Source organism: Dromiciops gliroides, chromosome 4 (genome assembly GCF_019393635.1).
Source record: "Dromiciops gliroides isolate mDroGli1 chromosome 4, mDroGli1.pri, whole genome shotgun sequence".
Classification (NCBI taxonomy): Eukaryota; Metazoa; Chordata; class Mammalia; order Microbiotheria; family Microbiotheriidae; genus Dromiciops; species Dromiciops gliroides.
The window spans coordinates 240376131-240382899 of record NC_057864.1 but is presented as its reverse complement, the minus strand read 5'-3'; the positions used below and the strand labels follow the sequence as shown (position 1 = coordinate 240382899).

Here is a 6769-nt window from a genome sequence, read left to right as displayed (position 1 = left end):
TTCTGGCTTAAGATCAACTAGAAGGACTTCAGGAAATGTCTGTCTCACCTGGGTAAAAGGAGAGTGCAGCTCAGTGCAGAGGGTGTCTGGGCAAGCCAGGGGAAAGGCTCTTAGCCAAAGCACAGATCAGCAGCTGAGGACCCTCAGCAAGTTAGTTAACTAGCTCAGCAAGTTAGTGGCATAGCAGGCTGGTTTTGAAGCCCCCAGTTTCAATGCAGAGGGAAACCCTACACCAGAAGAAGATACTTGTAACTCTTGAGAACTGTATCTCTATTAAGGCAGATAGGATAAGTACACATAAACAGAGAGTGTGAGTATAAGTTGATTTTGATGTGATGATATAAAAAACTTAAAAATTAACAAAAAGGATTATACTGGGAGAAGAGAAAGGGGAGGCAGAATGGAGTAAATCACATCACATGAAGACGCACAAAAGACCTATTATAATAGAGGGAAACAGCTCTTTGGTGAAGGTACCATTGCCACAGCTTCTTGGAGTCAACAGTTCTTGCTTCTCCTCCTGACTCACCGCTGTTCGCTAACACCGGGGAATACAACAGTCAGGAGGCCACTCCACTGCCATGGCATTGAAGGACACCTGCAAGACCTTTTTGGAGCCTAAAGTGGTCATTCACCAGATCCGCATCACCCTCACCAGCCACAACATGAAGTCACTCAAGAAGGTGTGTGCTGACCTAATTAGAGGAACCAAAGAAAAGAACCTGAAAGTGAAGGGACCTGTTCAAATGCCCACTAAGATACTTTTAATTAATTACAACTAGCAAACCTTCTTGTAGTGAAGGTTCTAAGACTTGGGATTGGTTCCAGATAAGAAGCCACAAACATCTTATTGATTCGCACAGTCCTGAAATTGTGAAGCAGATCACTTCTATCAGCATTGAACCAGGTATAGAAGTTGAAGTCACCATTGCATATGCCTAATCAATCATCTCTTTTAATAAATTGATGGAATTATTTTTAAAAATAGAGGGAAACAAAGGACAGGTAATCATTGTTTCAATCCTACTCTGATTTGATTTGGCTCAAAGAGGGAATAACATACACACTCAATTGCTTATAGAAATTTATCTTACCCCATAGGAAAGCAAGGGGGGAAAGGGGTAAGAAAAGGGTGGGGTGTTGATATAAGGGAGGGTAGATTGAGGGAGGTGGTGGTCTGAAGCAAAACACTGGTGAAAAGGGACAGAGGGAAAGGAAAAAGAAAAGTACAAACAAGCAGGAAAATAGGATGGAGGGAAATGTCAGTTAGTAATCGTAACTGTGAATTTGAATGAGATGAACTCTCCCATAAGATGGAAGCAGATAACAGAGTGGATTAAAAATCAGAATCCTACAATATGGTGTTTACAAGGAGCACATTTGAAGCAAAGAGATATGCACAGAGAAAAGGTAAAAGGCTGGAGAAGAATATATTATGCAATAGCTGAAGTAAAAAAAGCAGGGATAGCACTCCTTATCTCAGACAAAGCAAAAACAAAAATAGACATAGTTAAAAGAGATAAGGAAGGAAACTGCATCTTGCTAAAAGTTACCATAGATAATGAAGTAATATCAATATTATACATATATGCCCCAAGTGGTACAGTATCCAAATTCTTAGAGAAAAAGTAAAATGAGTTACAGAAAGAAACAGACAGCAAAACTATACCAACTTCCTCCTCTCAGAATTTGATAAATCTAACCACAAAATAAATAAGAAAGAAGTTAAAGAGGTGAATAGAATATTAGAAAAATTAAATATGAAAGACCTCTGGAGAAAACTAAATGGGGATTGAAAGAAATATACCTTCTTGTCACCTGCTTGTCACCTGTTACCTGCTATATGGCACCTACAGAAAAATTGACCATGTTTTAGGGCATAAACACCTCACAGTTGAATGTAGGGAGGCAGAAATAGTAAATGCATACTTTTTGGATCATGCTGCAATGAAAATTGTGTGAAATAAAGGGCCCTAAAAAGATAGACCAAAAATTAATTGGAAACTAAATAACCTCATCCTAAAGGATGAGTGGGTCAAACTACAAATTGCAGAAACAATCAATAATGAATGACAATAATGAGACAACATACTAGAACTTATGGGATTCAGGAAAAGTAGTTCTTAGGGGAAATTTTATACCTCTAAATTTCTACATGAATAAAATAGAGAAAGAGGAAATCAATGAATTGGGCACGCAACTAAAAAAAGCTAGAAAAAGAACAAGTTAAAAATCTCCAATTAAATACAAAATCTGAAATTCTGAAAATCAAAGAAGAGATTAATAAAATTGAAAGTAACAAAATTGTAGAAGTAATAAATAAAATTAAGTACTGGTTTTATGAAAAAATAAAATAAAATAAAACTTTGGTTAATTCGATTTTTTTAAAAAGAAGAAAACGAAATTACCAGTATCAAAAATGAAAAGGATGAATTCACCACCATTGAAGAGGAAATTAAAGCAATAATTAAAAGCTATTTTGCCCAAGTATATGTCAATAAATTTGGCAATCTAAATGATATGGTTGAATATTTCCAAAAATATAAGTTGCCCAGATTAACAGAAGAGGGAATAAAATAATTAAGCCCATTTTTAAAAAGAAATTGAACGGGGGCAGGTAGGTGGCGCAGTGGATAAAGCACCAGCCCTGGATTCAGGAGTACCTGAGTTCAAATCCGGCCTCAGACCCTTGACACTTATGAGCTGTGTGACCCTGGGCAAGTCACTTAACCCCCGTTTGCCCTGCAAAAAAAAAAAAAAAAGAAATTGAACATGCCATCAATCTACTCCCTAAGAAAATCTCTCCAGAGCCAGATGGATTTACAAGGCAATTCTCCCAAACATTTAAAAAACAACTAATTCCAATACTTTAAAAACTATTTGGAAAAATAGATGAAGGTATCCTACCAAATTCCTTTTATGAGATGAATATGGTGCTAATACCTAAAATTTGAAGAACAAAAATAAAGAAAATTATACACCAATCTCCCTAATGAATATTAATGCAAAAATTCTAAATAGAATATTAACAAAGGGATTATAGCAATTTGTCACCAGGATAATACACTATGGTGAGATGAGATTTATACCAAGAATGCAGGGTTGGTTCAATATTAGGAAAACTATCAACATAATGGACCACATCTATAATAAAACTAACTGAAATCATACGATTATCCCAATTGATGCACAGAAAACTTTTGACAAAATACAGCACCCATTCCTATGAAAAACACTAGGATATACATTTAAAAAGCATAGGAATACATGGAGTTTTCCTTAAGATAATAAGTAATATCCATCTAAAACCACCAGCAAGCATGATAATGTGATAAGATATAATGTAATGGGGATAAGTTAGAAGCATTCCCAATAAGTTCAGGGGTGAAAGAAGGATGTCAATTATCACCACTTTTATTAAACATTTTACTAGAAATATTAGCCTTAGCAATAAGAAGAAAAAGATATTGAAGGAATTAGACTAGGCTACGAGGACAAAAAACTGTCACTTTGCAGATGATATGGTGGTATACTTAAAGAATCCCAAAGAATTTACTAAAATACTACTTGAAACAATGATCCAACACAATGCCAAAAAAAACAAAAGATGCTCTCCACATCAAGAAAATAAAATCTAGAATCTGTAAAGAATTAATTGTTATTTGAGGTTTTTATGACCCCATCTTTTGGCTAGAATTTTTAAAAAAATAAACCTCTGCGCATGCACTGGTTTCTGGGGCTCTGCAAATAGCATGGTGCTCCACCCACTCGTTGTAGCCATCACCATGGCGCTGGCACCTCACGTCATCACCACTCGCCAATGCCTACACAGGCCTGGAAAAATTATAATGATTGGAAGGCCAGTGAGGGCAGTCATGTGACTGTCAGAGAGGCCAGCCAATTGGCTGGGAACTGTCTGTGGTCAGCCTAGGGTCTGCTGGGAAGAAGGGAGATTTTTTCGCCATTCTAGCTTGAAGATGGAAGGCGACAGGACACTGCTGTGTGTTCTCAACTGATTCCTGAGTAGTTGTGTTGTTCAGGTTGTATAATTTCCCTTTCCCCATTTTCTTTCCTCTCCCTTGATCCTGCTGATCCTGTTTGTGTTTTTTTAAGTTCGTTCTTGTTAAATAAATCCTGCTCTGTTTTGAGGGAGGCTGCCGGTCTTCTTCCTTGCCCCAATATTGCAGTGAGCCACTTAGCTAACACTTCCCAATTAAAAATTGGTCCCCACAAATCTGAATGCAGATTGAAGTACATTATTTTCACTGTTGTTGTTGTTGTTGTTTCTTCTTTCTTGTGTTTTTGCTCTTTGTTCTGATTTTTCTCTCACAACATGACTAATGTGGAAATATGTTTAACATGATTGTAATCTTTAACCTATATCAGATTGCTTGTTGTCTTCAGGAGGGGGGAGGGAAAGGAGAGAGGGAGAAACACTTGGAACTCAAAATCTTACAAAAATGGATGTTGAAAACTATCTTTAATTGTAAAAAAATTAAAATAAAGTGATATGGTTATAAGAGATTTATAAATTCCTGGTGATTGATCCACAAGCAAGTACTGACCAGTACTTTCTGTTTTGTATAGGATCTCTTTCTTAGAATATAAGTCTTTCATGGAAAGAGATTATGTTTATTGTGATTCATTGTACATCTCTCAGAACTGAACTGAACAATAGCTGAAAATAAAGGATCCTGGTACTCTGTGATATTTATTATTTTTCAACTGCATTTAACTATGTTGGATGATGTTCCAAAAGTCAGAGATGTCTAAATAGACAAACTCTTCAAAACAAGTACTTTTGTGTTCCCACAGTCCTTTCTATAGTTCTGACCAGGGAAAACATTTCGCATTGCCAAAATTTTGTTTCTATTTAAAGAAACACCATTCTATCAGTTGCACAAGTTCTACTTCTAAATAATTTTTACTCTTTTTTATCCTCCACACTCCACATCCAATCATTTCCTTCATCTTGTTTAGCCTACTTACATAGCATCATTCTTGTCTCTCAGCTTCTCTCTAAGTTACAATGTCACCAGCCTATAAAAGATTTTTATCATAGTGACTCCTGTAATCCTAACAGCTTCCTAGTTGGCATCCCTGACTCTAGTTTTCTTCCTTTGTTATTCTTGTTTCATAAAAATGGAAAATTAATTTACCTAATACATAGATCTGACCATATCATTCCCCTACTCAAAAATGCCAATTTTCTCCCTATTGACTCTAAAATAAAATATGACCTTGGTAAATAAAACATGGCATGTAAGACTCTCAATAATCTGGTTTTAACAGGTTTTCAAATTTTATTCCACATAATATACAATGTCCAAGAAAAATAGCTTATTAGCTTTTTTTCCATAAAATTAGCATAGCGTCTACTGTCACTGTGTGTTTAGAGAGGATATCCCCCATGTTTAGAATGTATCCCATCATCACCTAAACTTTTCATAACCTTTAGATCTTACAAAGATTAACTCAGGTGCTACTTCTCTCACAATTCCTTCACTCATCTTCAAAGTTGAGTCTAATTGTTCTTAAATTTTTCTTTGTCTAAACATTTTCTTTGCCCTTATCATGATGTGTACTTTATTATATTTTCTGAGCATGTGCTCTATTTACCTTAGTAAGAGTAATCTTTTTGAGGAAAAGAAGGTAGGAGGGAAAGAAAGAAGGAAGAAAAGGTGGGGACAGAGGAGGAAAGCAAGGAAAGAAGGAAGAAAAGGAGGAGAAAGAAGGAGAAAGGAAACAAGCATTTATTATGAAGCCACTATGTGCCAGGCACTGCACTAAACAGTTTATAAATATCATTTTCTTTGATCCTTACAACAACCATGGAAGGTAGGTACTATTTTTTTAATAAAGTATTTTATTTTTTTTCCTGTTACATGTAAAGATAGTTTTCAACTTTTGTTTATACAAGCTTTCCAATTTCAGATTTTTCTCCCTCCCTCCCCTCCCTCCCCCCCTCCCCTAGATAGCAGGTAATCTGATATAGGTTTTATATATATATATATATATGTGGGTGTGTGTGTATAAAATAACATTAAACATTTTTCATGACTAATGAGTCATGTTTTAAGAGAAAAATCAGAGCAATGACAAAAAACCTCAAAATAGAAAAACAACAGCACCAAAAACAAAAAAAATAGTATGGTTCATTCAGCATCTATACTCCACTGTTCTTTTTTTTTTTTCCTGGATTTGGAGATCCTCCTCCATCATGAGTTCCCTGGAACCCTTCTGTACCATTGCATTGGTGAGAAGAATATAGTCTATCACAGTAGATCAGCACTCAATGTTGATGATACTGTGTACAATGTTCTTCTGGTTCTGCTCATCTCACTCATCATCAGCCCACACAAGACCCTCCAGGTTTCTCTGAACTCCTCTTGCTCATCATTTCTTACAGCACAATAGTATTCCATTACATTCATATACCACAACTTGTCCAGCCATTCCCCAATTGATGGGCATCCCCTCAACTTCCAATTCCTTGCCACCACGTAAAGAGCAGCTATAAATATTTTTGTACATGTGGGTCCCTCTCCCCTTTCCATGATCTCTTTGGGAAAAAGACCCAAAAGTGGTATTGCTGGGTCAAAGGGTATGCACAGCTTTATAGCTCTTTGGGCATAATTCCAAATTGCTGTCCAGAATGGTTGGATCAGTTCACAGCTCCACCAACAATGCATTAGTGTTCCAATTTTTCCACAGCTTCTCCAACATTTATTATTTTCCTTTTTTGTCATTTTAGCCAATCTGATAGGTG

The 6769-nt window shown here is 36.2% G+C and overlaps 1 pseudogene; it reads left to right on the top strand.

The window, feature by feature from the left end:
* Positions 1–581: 581 nt before the first annotated feature.
* Positions 582–942, top strand: LOC122726495 (annotated as a pseudogene).
* Positions 943–6769: the final 5827 nt, after the last annotated feature.